General features: G+C 33.9%; 1 pseudogene; it reads left to right on the plus strand.

Annotated features, from left to right (window-relative positions):
• The first annotated feature begins 8,634 nt into the window (after positions 1–8,634).
• Positions 8,635–14,592, plus strand: LOC147390562 (protein trichome birefringence-like 38; annotated as a pseudogene).
• Positions 14,593–16,876: the final 2,284 nt, after the last annotated feature.

Raw genomic sequence — 16,876 nt, forward strand, 5'->3', positions numbered from 1 at the left:
ATATATATATATATATATATATATATATGGGAAATGTTCAGCAACAAACATTTTGGCAAAACATTTTTCAAAATATGGGTTAGAGGTTTTGGAATGAGCTGATTTTTGGTGAGGATGATCTCTACGGTGAGGAGATCATCATCTCCAAAAATCAGTCAATTCCAAAACTTCTAACCCATCAAAAATGTTTTACAAAAAATGGACGGTCCACGATTTTTCAACTCGTAAACATGGGGCTAGAAGTTTTGGAATGAGCTGATTTTTGGTGAGGATGATCTCCTCACCGTAGAGATCATCCTCACCAAAAATCAGCCCATTCTAAGACCTCTAACCCATGTTTTGAAAAATGTTTTGCCAAAATGTTTGTTGCTGAACGGGACCCTATATATATATAGGGTCCCGTTCAGCAACAAACATTTTGGCAAACATTTTGGCAAAACATTTTTCAAAACATGGGTTAGAGGTCTTGGAATGGGCTGATTTTTGGTGAGGATGATCTCTACGGTGAGGAGATCATCCTCACCAAAAATCAGCTCATTCCAAAACTTCTAGCCCCATGTTTACGAGTTGAAAAATCGTGGACCGTTCATTTTTTGTAAATCATTTTTGATGGGGTTAGAAGTTTTGGAATGGGCTGATTTTTGGTGATGATGATCTTCTCACCGTAGAGATCATCCTCACCAAAAATCAGCCCATTCCAAAACCTCTAACCCATGTTTTGAAAAAGTTTTGCCAAAATGTTTGCCAAAATGTTTGTTGCTGAACATTTCCCATATATATATATATAGGGTCCCGTTCGGCACCCTAAGTTTTACCACACACTTTAACAAACGCGTTTTGTCCTACATGGGTTAGAAGTTTCGGAATGGGCTGATTTTTGGTGAGGATGATCTCTATGGTGAGGAGATCATCCTCACCAAAAATCAGCTCTTTCCAAAACTTCTAACCCCATCAAAAATGATTTATAAAAAATGGACGGTCCACGATTTTTCAACTTGTAAACATGGGGCTAAACATTTCGGAATGGGCTGATTTTTGGGGAGGATGATCTTCTAATCATAGAGATCATCCTCACCAAAAATCAGCCCATTCCAAAACTTCTTACCCATGTAGGACAAAAAACGTTTGTTAAAGTGTGTGGTAAAACTTAGGGTGCTGAACATTTCCCATATATATATATATATATGGGGGGCGTTCAATGGCCAACTTTTTGGCAAACTTTTTGGCATAACATTTTTCAAAACATGAGTTAGAGGTTTTGGAATGGGCTGATTTTTGGTGAGGATGATCTCTACGGTGAAGAGATCATCCTCACAAAAAATCAGCCCATTCCAAAACTTCTAACCCATGTTTACAAGCTGAAAAATTGTGGACCGTCCATTTTTTGTAAACTGTTTTTGATGGGGTTAGAAGTTTTGGAATGGGTTGATTTTTGGTGATGATGATCTCCTCACCGTAGAGATCATCCTCACCAAAAATCAGCCCATTCCAAAACCTCGAACTCATGTTTTGAAAAATGTTTTGCCAAAAAGTTTGCTAAAAAGTTTGCCATTGAACGCTACCCTATATATATATATATATATGGAAATGTTCAGCAACAAACATTTTGGCAAACATGTAGTGACCGTTGGATATAAGATAATCGGACGGATCCGATTCCATTTAACGTATAAATCATAAGTTATATGATATTTACAGAGCCACCCTTATTCTTTCCTATATTTAGTGCCTCATCCCTATCTCTTTAAAATCAAAATATTTTTACAGAGTGAGAACTCTCTATAGACGCCCTTCCCTCTCACTCTCTGCAACCCTCTCGCGATCGACAACCCCTCTCTCTCACTCTCTCAAACCCTCTCTTTCACTCTCGATCAATATCCGACGGCTCCATCGAGCTGAACTCTCTGGACAGACGCTCTTCTCTCTCACTCTCTCAAACCCTCTCGTGATCGATAGAAACCCTCTCACTCACTCTTTTTCACTCTCTCTCACTCTCTCAAACCCTCACTCTCACTCTCGATCAATATCCGACGGCTCCATCGAACTGAAACCCTCTCGCCCTCGCCCATTTGAAGTTGCCACCACATTAAGAACCCCATTTGAAGTAATTTGCAACTTCAAAAAATCTCATTAAATAATTACAGATGTTTCCACTTCAAATCAAAGCGTACCTATCTTCGTCGAAAGGGAGTTGCAGCGAAAGTTGCAGCAAGAGCGAGAGATGAAGAGGGAGTCGCGAGCGAGAGATGGAGAGGGAGTCGCGAGCGAGAGAGAATGAGTGAGAGAGAGGGTCGAGAGGTAGTTGCAAACGAGCGAGAGAGGAGAGAATGAAAGAAGGAAACGAGTGAGAGAGGGTGAAGGAGACAGAAACACCTCTCTGTTACGCTGTTTTGGGGTTTTAATTCGTTGGGGAGGTAATAATAAATATCATTTTGTTTAAGGATGACATTGTAACATTTGAATTACTTTATAACTTAAACGCACCTTTGGCTCTCCTTCAATCTGTGACGTCCGTTGGCGTCGTATCCAACAGCCTAAAGATGTTTGGTAAAATGTTTGTTGAATGGTTGGGCGCCGAACGGGACCCCCCGTTCGGCACCCTTAGTTTTACCACACACTTTAACAAACGCGTTTTGTCTTACATGGGTTAGAAGTTTCGGAATGAGCTGATTTTTGGTGAGGATGATCTCTATGGTGAGGAGATCATCCTCACCAAAAATCAGCTCATTCCAAAACTTCTAACCCCATCAAAATTGATTTATAAAAAATGGACGGTCCACAATTTTTCAACGTGTAAACATGGGTCTAAACATTTCGGAATGGGCTGATTTTTGGGGAGGATGATCTTCTAATCATAGAGATCATCCTCACAAAAAATCAGCTCATTCCAATACTTCTAACCCATGTAGGACAAAAAACGTTTGTTAAAGTGTGTGGTAAAACTTAGGGTGCTGAACATTTCCCTTATATATATGATATACTTTCGTGATATCTCTGACATACTGGGATATTTCATTATAGGAAGCTCCAAAAAAAAGAAAAAGAAAAATCAATCTTTGGAACTATAAAAGTTTTAAGTAAAGCTGCACTGAGTCAGGAACTGACCACCTTTGATTTTTCTCCCAAAAATCCATCTAAATGTCTATTACCTTCAAGTTATTATTCGTCCTCATCTTGAATCGATGGCATCAATCTCTTGAAGAAGACCTTTGACTTTTGTATCATCCAAAAATACATCATCTTTAAGGCTCTTAAAATCTTTCCAACCTCATCCGCAATTCATTGACTTTAACCTCTTGAATATGAGGGCAATTTAGGTCATTTATTTCATCATTTTATTTGTATGATTCAACATGAATTTGATTTGACTTCGTGGACTTTCAAGTAAAGTTTTTAAATTAGAGCCGGTTTGCTTGTGTAACCACAAACTCTCTCTGTTTCTCTTTGAAGGTATACCAATTATGGATTTTTTTAATCTCTCACTCCTCAAGATTTGTTTGCTAACCTTGATGGTGATTATCCTTTCTAAAGATTCACATAAGAAGTTGATGAGGTTGATCAATTTTCTCCTATGAGACAGATGGACTCTGATTTTCTTATTGGGCAAGATAATTCAGTTCTCTTTTTCTTCAACGAAGTAGAACATTGGTGTGATGCCTATCAAGGAAGTTCTGACGATCAAATCTTTTCTCGAATAGAAAAAGATAAATAAAAAAGAAGATGAATAGTACTCATATAGTGATGGAGGGAAAATTTTCTAATCCTTACTTGAATTCTGAGGCGTGTATTTATAGGCAAAACTTTAATTAAAGGACAATTGTGACCACATGAATGGCCATGTGCATACAATGAGTAGGAAGATGAGCCAAGCCAATGGGTAGTTGAGAAGTACTTAAGTGACCTTAGAAATGTGTTAATCCCATTTGATGCAAGCACTTGATTTGATGTCTAAGGGTCTCACATCCCTAAATGCAAAATAGAGAAAGTAGAATGTTTGACATATATGGGATATCCCATCCTTTGCTTGTATGATGGGATCTGGTCTATATCTCATTTATTTGGAGGCACAAGGATATGTTTTGGTTTGATTCAATTTCTAAATAAAATTCTAAGCTAGTTTTTAGCTTTGCAAAATGATTTTAGCCTAGGTGAATTTTGAGAGTTTATTTCATGCATGTATAACAAATGTGCTTCGGAAGATTATTTTCCTAGGTATTAAATGTCAATACTCTAATGCAATATTATGTTACTCAACATATAAAAATAGATGTGCTTGAGAAAATGGATTTTCCTAGGTGTATATATATAGAAAAGTTATCAGGAAAATGATTTTTCCCAGGTGTTATTGATCAGACTCGATATTGCTCAACATATAAAATAGATGTGCTCGGGACCATGGATTTTCTCAAGTGTTACTACTCTATAATGGGAAAATGGTTTTTTCCTAGGTGTTACTACTCAAGGACAATGTTGCTTAAATATAAATACAAATGTACTGGAGAAAATGAATCTATCCATTTTTCATCTAGCTTTTAAAAGAGTTGCATTGAATTTACCCATTTTTTCATGTAGTAGGGGTGGATATTAAGCGGAGGAATTTTGATGATAATAGTTATGATTTAAAAATTAGGGTTCAGAGAATAGGTGGCTAAATAGAAAATAAATAAAAAAAAGTTATAAATATTGAAAGATTGGGAAATTGTGGATGAGTAAGGAATGACAGAGAAAGATGTAGGGCATATGGGAAAGGTGTAGGGCATATGGTGAGGGAGAGGGAGAGGGAGAGGGAGAGAGGGGGGGGGGGGGGGCGGGGGAGAGAGAGAGAGAGGCAAGAGAAAATGAAAGAGTGACTATGGGAAATGTTGTAGGGAGAGAAATAATATGAGGGAAAGAGAGAAAATAAGAATGGAGAGATGGAAAAACATGGGAGGAACTGAGGAAGGAATCTTTCGTTAAGATTTATCATTTTTTCTTTCCATTTGATCTTGTTGCTTCTCTTCAATTTTTTATCCACCCTTTTAATCTTTCATTGCACCGAAAAGTCTATCTCTAGCATCTTTATTTCACTTTGACCCTTCCAAACCTACAATTATAAAAATTAGTCAATTAATTTATAATAATCAAATTAATATCAAATGATGATCATAAATTAAGAGAATCATTTATCATTATATGCATTTATCATGTTCTCGTCTTCAACTTGTAGCAAAAAAGTAATTCATTTTTTTTTTGTTGAAACCAATCATTTTCAAGTTCTTTGACGCCTATGATAGATTATTTTAAAATAATTGAAACTCATCTTCAATTCACCATTTTCAATATCGATCATCTTAATCGCTTAAACAAAATCTTTGACTTTTCACATCCAAAATCCAATCATCTTTTACTTCAAAAATCATATTTTGTTGAAGTTTGAATGTTAAAGAAGTAAATAGAATCCTAAGGTTAAAGAGAATCGGTGAAAATGTTTTTGAAAATTGAACTGGATATAATTTACTACTACAAAATAGAATTTAGACATCAATTTTTGGAAAAAAATGACATTTAAAATATAGTTTTCGCGGGTGGAGGGATTGCACTAAAACATGTGGGATTTTAAACATCGGTTTAGGTATGGTCTTTAGACATAAATTTTGAAAAATCGATGTCTAAAAACCATCTTTTATGTGTAGTTTTTCATCTCTCTTAAACATCATTTAACAAGTGATATCTAAAGTTTATTTTTTCTACTACTAAATTGAAGAGTACGATAAAAAAAAAAAATAGGGAGAAGTTGAAGAAAGAAAATGCCTAATTTTGAGAAGAAATCAAAAAAATTACTCAATATTTTATTTTTTTTGTCAAACTGATTTGACTCAGTCGTAGAACGAAATAAAAAATATTACTCAATAATTTTTTTTTTTTGTCAAACTGATTTGACTCAGTCGTATAACTAATTTGGGCTAGTCTGGCCAGTCATCTATGCTAACCACAAATCCTTGCTAGCCATAAAAAATCGCTAATGATTTTCTGACTAGAAAACTTTCACTCAGTTCAATCACGTGGCAAGGGCACATAACCGTTGATCTTTTTTCCCTGTGTATCCCGAAAAGAAAAAAGATCTATGGTCTTATGCCCTCCCCATGTCAGCCACATATAGTGGAAATTTTCAATCAATTTAGGTATGGTCTTCAGATATAAATTTTTGAAAAATAGATAGCTAAAAACCATCTTTTATGCGTACTTTTTCATCGCTCTTATAAACATCACTTTTTTTTTCCTATAAACATCATTTAACCAGTGATATCTAAAGTTTATTTTTTCTACTACCAAAATTGAAGAGTACGATAAAAAAAATAGGGAAGTTGAAGAAAAAAATGCCTAATTTTGAGAAGAAATAAAAAAAAGTTACTCAATATTTTACTTTTGTGTCAGACTGATTCAACCCAGTCGTAGAACTAATTTGGGCCAATCTGGCTAGTCATCTACGCTAACCACTAATCTACTAACTACTAATCCTTCCTTGCCTTAAAAACGCTAATGATTTTCTAGTTAGTCATCTATGCTAGCCACATACACATTTATGGGGGTGTGCAATTGTGTATCCAAAAAAAAAAAATCTATGATTCTGACGCATGCCATGTTAGGGAGTATGCCATGTGAGGGTTCAGATTATCACAACTCTTACAATATATATGTCAGCAGTAAGGTGCTGTTTGTTAAACTGAAAAAAAGAAGTGTTGAATAGCAGTAAGTGCTGAAACTTATAAGCGCTGAATTTAAGTGTTGAAAAAGTTGTTTGTTTAGATGCTGAATCATGTTTGTTACACATTGCTGAAGTTGATAAATTGTCTTTGTTACCCTTACAATCATATTATACATTGTTTGCATGTTTCAAATGCCAATTTCTTATCAAACACAATAAAATATATTATTTTTTATAAAATTAAAATACAATTCATTTTTAAATAATAAATAATACTCAAATCTTCAATTTATAAATAATAATTTATATTTATAAAAGCCCACAAATTTCAAATTAAAAATAATAATGTCATACAAGTCACAAAAATTTGAAATCAACATTAAAAGAACTTAATTTTGGATGAATAATTTTCGATGGAAATGAAGGATGTGTAATTATAAAAGCACTCTATGAATTAATAAGGGCAACCCACACCATAGCCAAATTTTTTTTGTTTTATATGGGTTAAAGTTTTGGAATGAGCAAATTTTTAGTGAGGATGATCTATATGGTTTAGAGATCATCCTCACCAAAAATCAGTCCATTTTGAAACTTCTAACTTGCAAAAAATAATTTTCAAAAAAAAAAAAAAAAAAAGGGACGATTTACGATTCTTGAACTTATTTTGATAGGGTTAGAAGTTTCAGGATGTGCTGATTTTTGGTGAGGATGATCTCCTCATTGTAGAGATCATTCTCATTAAAAATCAACTTATTCCAGAACTTTTAACCCATATAAGACAAAATAATTTAGCCATGGTGTGGGTTTATTAATTTGTGGAGTGCTTATATACTAATGAGGAGATCATCCTCATAAAAAATCTACTCATTCCAAAACTTTTAACCCATATAAGACAAAAATAATTTAGTCATGGTGTGAGTTTATTAATTTGTGGGGTGTTTATATACTTATCCATGAGATATAAGAGGTAATATCTTTTTAAGAATAAAGGCATACTTGTCCATGCTCAAAAAAATAAAGGGCATACTTGTCCGTGTTGAAAAAACGAAGTGCTTACCGCTTCAGCACCTTTTTTTCAGCATCAAAATAGTGCTGAATTTTTTTCACTTATTTTCAACAATAAGCGCTAAAAATATAGAGTAAACAAACGTGTTATTTTAACAAAAAGTGCTTAATTTAATTTTTTTCAGCAATAAACACTGAAAAATAGCACAAACAAACACTGCCTAAGCCAACTAATCTATGGGTGCAAGTCCAATCCCAAGCCACATGTCACATTCCCAGTGGTTATTGGGTACTATATTGTCTACGAAAATAGCTAAGAGGAAGACGGTAGATTGTGAGGCAAATCTTCTTCACTCTATTTTAGAGAATCCCATTGTTCTAAATCTCTTTTTTTCTCACACAATACCCATATAAAATATAAATGAGCTACATTTTAATATATTTTGCTCTTTATAATCCTTTCAATTTATACTTTTACAGTCAGATTCCATTAATACCAAATTTATAAGAGTGCTGATATTCTAAGTAGAAAGTCTTCATTGGATCAATACTCGCTTGACGTGGCATGGAGACAAAATCATAGATCTATTTCCTCGGGATACACAATTATAAATCCTCATAAATATGTAATTGTGTATTGCAAGGAAACAAATCTCTAGCTTCATGTCCATAACACATCAGTCGAGTATTGACCAAGTGAAGACTTTCTAGATGGAAAATCATTATTCAATCTTTAAACTACCTAATAATTCCAACTTTAAAATAAATAAATAAAAACAAAAAAAAGTTTCCATAATATTCCAATATTTACCTTTAGTTTTTTCTACTTTTCATAAGAAGAGACCAATATTTCCATTTTTGAACTCTCCCTCCAACCCAATGCTTTCCTAAGTTTTTCTACTTAAGCTCTCTCTCTCACAGCTCCTTCTTCAACACTTAGCCAAATGAGCTTTGGTTTTCAATCCTATTGTTCTTTTGCTTCTACTATATTTCTAATTTCTCTATTTTGCCAAATAAGTGTAAATGGGAAGCAACTTAATAAGGTAGAAGGAATACAAACGAATGAATGTGATTTATTGCAAGGAAGTTGGGTGTTTGATGATTCTTACCCTCTTTATGATTCCTTGAGATGCACATTCATCGATAAAGAATTTAATTGCCAGAAGAATGGATGGCCAGATAAAATCTACCTCAAATATAGATGGAACCCAGCTCCTGTGAGTTACCAATGTCTCTCTCTCTCTATGTGTCTGAGTGTGTGCGTGTGACAGACCTCGGGGTATGTCGATATGTACCGCATTATTGTGAATCCTGTTTTTTAGTAATTCGAGTTGAGTCGAGCTAGATCAATAATATCTTAAAGAGTGCTGATATTCTAACTAGAAAGTCTTCACTAGGTCAATACTTGTCATGGACACGGAACCATAGACCTATTTCCTCGAGATACACAAATGCTCATCTTTATTTTATATTAAATATTTTAAGTTTTAAATTTGAGTTGTGATGAATGCATGTGGTCTTGGTACACAGTTGGGTAGGCGGTTGACGTGGCTAGGGCACATAACCATGGATCATTTTCATCAAAATACATAGGAAAAAAGGTTTGCCCTTGCCACTTCAGCCTGCATTCTAAGACCACATGCATTCATCATTATTCTTTAAATTTTATTTATTGTAAAGTGATGGATATAACTGGTAGCCTCCAATTTGTTCAAATCTGTATTAATAATCAATCAAATCGAAATTCAATGGAATCATATCCATATTAAGATCCGATTTTTTTTTTTTTTTTGTATATGGATATGAATCCTTAACGGAATCTGACTTGAGTCCCATACTCCCATTAAATTAAATTAAATTAAATCTAAACTATTTTTCATTAACTTAATTAGGATCCAAACCAATCCGAATTTCTTGATTTAGGTCAGGTCGGATAATTTCAAACCATTCAACATTTTTTCTTCTATACTTCTTTGTTAATTGCTATATTATTCTATTTTACCATTATAATGATCCTCTCATAAGAACTTATTTTGTACTAAAGTAGCAAAAATGGAAATTTTGAAAGATATAATTTGAAAGCAATATATCATTTGGATCTAGTTGGATACAAGGATAGAAATATATTCGACTAGGATCTAACTTGGATCAAAGGACATCAAACCATATTTGACCTATTTTTTTTATTTGGATCTACACAAAAAGTCTAAACCCGTTAAATTTACATTTCATATCACTCTGATTTTTGATAAATCCTAACTCCTATATGGGATCTTTTCCGTTACATAAAACACTCTTCCATTCCACTAAGGGATAGGACTGCAACTTGAGTGGGTTGGGAGGGTAAACCTTTGCTCAACCCAAGTGACAAAACCCTCGATCATTGGGCTTGAGCTCATTAACCCGAGCTTGAGCTTCTAAATTAAATTAGGTTGAGTTTGGATTAATCAGAGTTTGGTCACTTTTGGTAGATTAGGTGGGTTGGGCATTGAAAATTCCTAATTTCATTTTGATGAACAAATAAATTTTACATCTTAAAAAAGAAATACCTCATCAAAAACAAAATCACTAATAAATTAATTAAATCACATACAATCTCCAAATCTATCATTGAAAAAATATCTAGAGAGAATGAGTAAAACTCTTCCTTTGCATGTGTAAGTTGTGACTCTTAGGGTATGTTTGATTGTACATGGAAAATAGGGTGGAAAATCAAATTCCATGGAAAATGATATTTTTCAAGTGTTTGATTGCACATGGAAATGGAAATTCATTTTCCACCTTAATCAAAAAGTCCACCAAAACATGGATTTCACTTTCCCACCCATATGGATGGGAAAGTGAAATCCACCCATATTTTCCATCTCCAATTTTTTCATACTCATATCTTCTTCTTCACCACCACCACCACCACCACCATTACACTAACATCGCCATCGTCACCATCACCGTCGTCGTCGCCGTCACCGTCATCACCATCTCCAACCACCTTTCCTCTCTCTCTCTCTTTCTCTCTCTTCTTCTCCTTCTCCATCCCTCACCTCCGCCACCACCACCACCACCACCATGTTCTCCCCTCATCTTCTTCTTCACTTACCTCCGTCATCATCGCCACCGCCACCATCACCGTCGCCACCGCCGCTATCGCCACCACCGCCACCGCCAGCACCACCACCACCGTTGCCACCTCCGCTACCGCCAACGCCACCACTACCGCTACCGCCACTTATCTTCTTCCTCTCTCCCTTCTCTCATATTTCTTTCTCCTCCTCCTCTCCTTCTTTTTTTTTTCTCATTTAATTTTCCCATGATTTTATCCAAGTAAAATCAAACAATAGAATTTGATTTTCCAACCCTACTTATTTTCCATCACAATTTTTCCATGGATTTCAAATTCCATGGAAAGTCACTTTCCATGCAATCAAACATACCCTTAGAGTCTTGATTTTTTATTTATTATATTTTCACTGTTAAAAGTGACTTTTCATCTTCAAGAGTTTTTTACATATATACATACATAGTATAAGACTCAAACAAAAAAGCAACTTTGCAGGTGCCAACTATCTTATTTGGTAAAGTTTTTGGGAGATGATAGCAGAGACTTGGGTTCAAATCCTTCCAGCATTGAGTTTCTGAACTCATTAGAAACAGGCTTCCCAATACCCCCCCCCCCCCCTACACACACACACACAAAATTTGATTTTTTTTCCTTAGTTACGTACAAATATGTGTAGGAAGAAACAATTAAAAAAATATTTCAAAAATAAATAGAAATATATAACTAATATAATTTTTCTTTTATATCTTAGTATATAACATTCGGTTTGGATTGAGTTGGGTTGCCCGAGCCTGATTTGAGTTCGCGCAGTCCACCAGGTTGCATCCCTACTGAGGGATGAACGTTTGGCCCACCATCCATTTGGTTGACCTAGACACCATGAAGAAGCTTGATTGATGATTATCTTCCATTATTTCAAATAAATTTACCATGGGCTAATGGACTTAAAAGCTCTTGACAAATAAAAAATAATGATACTCAAATCCAACTAAGAGATTTTATCAATCAGATGGATTCATTGTGTGTGGGCCAAAGGATCATGAATTGGTGGGCCCAAAGCAGTTTGCCATGGGTAACATTAATTATCCAACTGTAGAGCACTGAATCGATTCTCACCATAACTACAAAATCACATTACAAAGGAAGAATATTGGTTTGCTCAAGCAAGTATAAACTGTTACTAACAAACATTAATCTCAACCTTAGAGACCTCCTCGTTGATGTTGTGATGTAGGTTCGATGGTGAGGATTTCTTGCGAAGATTAAAGGGAAAAAAGATGATGTTTGTGGGGGACTCTCTAAGCTTTAACATGTGGGAATCACTACTATGCATACTTCACACCGCAGTGCCACAAGCAAGCTACACCTTTGGAACAAAAGATGGCTTCTATGTGTTCACACTCACGGTACACTATCCTAAGACCCATGTTTTAACACCCGCCCGAGTTGATTCCAACCCATTGAATTTTAAGTTAACTTGGTAATATGAATTTATTTGTCTGAGTCATTGCATAACTCGGTCTAATCTTACTTGATTTATATGTTATATTTGATATTATTTTCCAAAACCCACTGAAAATATTACACTTCATAATGTATTGTGCAGGATTACAAAGTTTCTGTGATGTACGATCATATGTTGTAACAGAGAAAATCGGTCGAGTTCTCAAGCTCGATTCCATCAAAAGCGGCAACAGATGGAAACATATCGATGTATTGATCTTCAACTCCTGGCATTGGTGGCTTCACATTGGAATAAAACCGTGAGAAGCTAGAACCGCATATTAAATAATAAATATAGAAAGCTACTATTGCCGCACCAACTTTTACAAATGCCACACCAATTCCTATATAAATCACCTACAAATCGCACTGTTGGTGCGGCGTTAGTAAAAAGTGGTGTGATAATAGAAACTCTCTCTCTCTCTCTCTCGTTTTCATTCATGGTTTAACTTTGTGAAAAATCTAAGTAGAGGTAGGAATTAGGAAATGGTGGATGTGTTGTGTTGTGTTGCAGATGGGACTACATTCAAGAGGGAAACGACATATATAAAGACATGAATCCTTTGGTTGCTTTTCAGAAAGGGTTGACTACATGGTCAAAGTGGGTTGACACCAATATTGATCCAACCAAAACAAGAGTCTTCTTTCAGGGGATCTCTCCAACACATTATAAGTAAGCTCTATATAACTGTTTTCTGATTGATAGCTCTGTATAAGAGTTTCTAAGTTATGTTATATTAAATTCTATTAATTTAAGGGTATTTTATACAAATGGATATAGCCTTTTAAAAAGAGAGATTCTACTGGCACGCCAACTTTTACTAACAACACACCAATCCTTTAGAAATCAAATGGTTGTTTACATATAAAATTGGTGTGTTATAAGTAAAATTTGGTGTATTAATAGAAGCTCTCTTTTAAAAATTATGTAACTGAATACATTTTGAAAATTATTATAGACCATAGAATTTATCCCTTTTTTAATATAATTTTTTTATAAAAAAAGGAGAAATTATATGGAAAAATGTAAATTTACTTTATACCTTCTAATTTGACCAGAGTAAATGATACCTATTTAAATGTAAATTACAATAATGCCATTTGCATGTCATTCTCGTTGATATTTAATAAAATAATGGAAATTTTAAAGGTTAGAAAAGATGGCAAAATTTTAAAGGTTAGAAAAATGGTATATATTTGGTAATTTCATTTGAAATTTCCATTTTTTTTTCAAAATTTATTACTTTTCTATTAGGTTATTTTAAATTAACACATCCGTACATGTATGTCCCTTTTCATAAGTAATTTTTTTTTAAATGATAAATTATCCTTTTACATAAATTTTTCAAAACACATCTGGATACATAAATATAGGAATTTCTTTGTCTATGTTTTAGTAATTCTTTCTATGACCGATGAATGCTATCGGTCAAGAAATCATGGGGTGTTTGCATTCTCTACAACTTTAAATTTTCAAAAATGCCTTCAATCCTTTTTGTCTTTTAAGTAGAAAAAGATAAGAATGCACAATGTTAAAAAAAGTCCATATTTGATGGTCTAAAGCCATTGAATTTTATGAAATTCGATGGACCAAGGAGTCATTTTGTTTTTCAACAAACCTAAACCATCAAATTAATGGAGGATGGGTGAAATACAATGACTCTAAGCCGCCAAATCGGGGGAGCATCAACAATTTCAATGGCCTTGGACCCTCCAAATTCGGTTTTTCAAATTGACTAGCATAGAAGAACAGCAAAAAAAAAAAAAAACATGCATCAATGTTTGACTCATCCGAATTGACTTGCAAACCATCAGGTTGATTAGAGTTGAGTTGAGTTTTCCAGTTTTAAACCATTTTTTGTTACTAGTACCGCATAATAGATAAAAGAATGGGGGAGCGTTATTACTACAACATACTGTCAAATAATGTGTTTTAAAAGAAAGTTGATGCAGCAATACAAATTCTCGTAACACAAATATTTTGAAAAACTTCAGATTTCTGCATGAAAAGAATTTTGCTGACATTTCTTAACTTCATTTTCTGTACCATATAACCAGTAGTACAGAATGGAATGAACCAAATGCGATCAATTGCAACAACCAAAGGGAACCTATCGTGGGATCGACATACCCTGGTGGTTCTCCTCCAGCAGTGGCGGTGGTGAAGAATGTGTTGAGTAAGATGTCAAAATCAGTACATTTGCTCGATATTACAACCTTATAGCAGCTAAGGAAGGATGGACACCCATCTAATTAAGTGTTGGGAAGGGAATGGATTGCAGCCATTGGTGCAGCCGGTGTTCCCGATACTTGGAACCAACTCTTATATGCATCCCTTTGAAGAAGATTATATAATAATTATTAAACCAATATTCATTTTGATATGGGAGATGTTAGTCTGATCCAAGCAATAAATTAAATGTTATTAGCTACTTCCAAAATCATGTTGTTTCTTATTTTATTGTTAAAAAACAAGAGTTTTAATGTTGTTGTGGAATGTGATTTTTCTACCAAATTCTATATAAGTGTTTGTAAGCTATCTTTTAAGTAGTAGGCCGAGTGAATCTCCCATCTTATATTGGACACTCAGGTATATCTATAATTTATTTATTCAAATAAGTTTTTCTTATAGAACATAGAATTCATCCCATTTTTTTTTTAAACAGATACATTTTTCCAGCAAAATTTAAATTTACTTGTATACCCTTTTGATTTAAATAGAGTAAATGACACCCATTTTAACTTAAATTACAAAAATATCGTTTTCATTGCATTCTTGTAATTATTTAATAAAATATTGGCAATTTTTAAATGTTAGAAAAATGATATTTGGTCATTTCATCTAAAATGTTGCATTTTAAAAAAATATTGGTTTTTCGGTAGAGATTATTATAAATTAACATCAGTGCATATTCTATATTTAATGAAAATATACCATCTTACAAGTATTAAAATGCCCTTACCTTTTGTAGTAATTACAAAAATATTGAGGGCATTTTTGAAAATCCGATGTTAATGCAAGCATGCATATTTGACTAGCTAACGAAAAAACGTATATCAATATTTGACTCATCTTAATTGACTTTTAAATCATCAGATTGATTAGAGTTGAGTTAGCTAGTTTTAAATCATATTTGTTACTACTAATAGGTAGATAAAAGAAAGGTAAGATACTACATTCCTACGACAGTGGGTGGATTCTGCACTGTCGATCCCTAAATCAAAGATTATGAGATTGAGATTTGAAGTAATTTAGGTACTGCCATCGTGGCTGATTGGAAGTGAGTAATTCCTTCTTTCTAACTTATGTCAGACACTTTTTTCCTTGTCTGTATCATTATTTGGTGTGTTATGTATAATTCCATTAATTGATGTGTTCTAAAATAAAGTTGATGTTGCAATACAAATCCTCTAATTAAATATTTTTGGAAAATAACAGATTTCAACGTGAAAAAGTATTTTGCTAACATTGCTTCTCTTCATTTCCTTTGCCATATGTATATAACCAGTAGTACAGAACGGAATGAACCAAATGCGAAGAATTGCAACCACCAAACACAACCTATTGAGGGATCAATATGCCCGAGGGTTCACATCTAGCGGTGGCGGTGGTGAAGAATGTGTACAGTAAGATGTCAAAATTAGTAGATTTGCTAGATATTACAACCCTATTGCAGCTGAGGAATGATGGATACACATCTATTTACAGTATTGGTGGGAGGGAATGGATTGCTGCCACTGGTGTTCCAGATATTTGGAACCAACTCTTATAAACATTCCTTTGAAGAAGATAATATAATAGTTCCTAAAACAATATCTATTTTCATCTGGGAGATGTTAAATTTTGATGCAAGCAATGGATGTTAGTAACCTCCAAAATCATGTTGTTTCTTATTTCCTTTTTTAACCATAAAAACGTAAATATTAATTTTGTTAAAATTTTGTAGAAAAGTAGTTTCCTAAATAATTGTACGAGACTTTCCAGTATTTGTGAAAGATGGGTCTTGTTAACATTTTTCCTAAGGGCACACGTTAAAGTGCATTAAATACACCTTGGATATAAGTATTTGAGGGGATTTTTTAATTAAAAAAAATATTTGTTTGAGGGCATTTTTGATACAAAATTAATTTTTCAAGTGTATTTATCGCATCTAAGGTGTGCTCTTAGGGCACATGTCAAAAAAAACCCAAAAACTTTTAAGGACATTTTTTGTAGGAAAACCAATTTCCAAGGTGTATTTAATTAAGTGTAACGTGTGCATTGAATTAAATACACATTTGAGGTATTTTTGGTAAGAAGAATCTTTTTTAGGGCATATGGCACACGCACATTAAATACACTTTGGAAATACACATTTGAAGGTAGTTTTGGTAAGAAAAATCATTTTGAGGACTTTTGGTAGGGAAATAAGTTTTCAAGGTGTATTAATACACCTTAATGTCATCCTTTGGGTCCCATGCTTTAGGGGTTTTGTTAACATGGGACTCAAGGGCACTCGTTAAGGTGCATTAAATATATCTTAGAAATAAGCATTTCACTGGTATTGATTTTGTTTACATGTGAATAGGGGTGGCAATCTTAACACAGCACGAAATTAGTGGGTTTAGGTTAAGCCTAATTGGAT

The sequence above is a fragment of the Akebia trifoliata genome, chromosome 11, assembly GCF_017979445.1.
Source record: "Akebia trifoliata isolate Shusen 1 chromosome 11, ASM1797944v1, whole genome shotgun sequence".
Classification (NCBI taxonomy): domain Eukaryota; kingdom Viridiplantae; phylum Streptophyta; class Magnoliopsida; order Ranunculales; family Lardizabalaceae; genus Akebia; species Akebia trifoliata.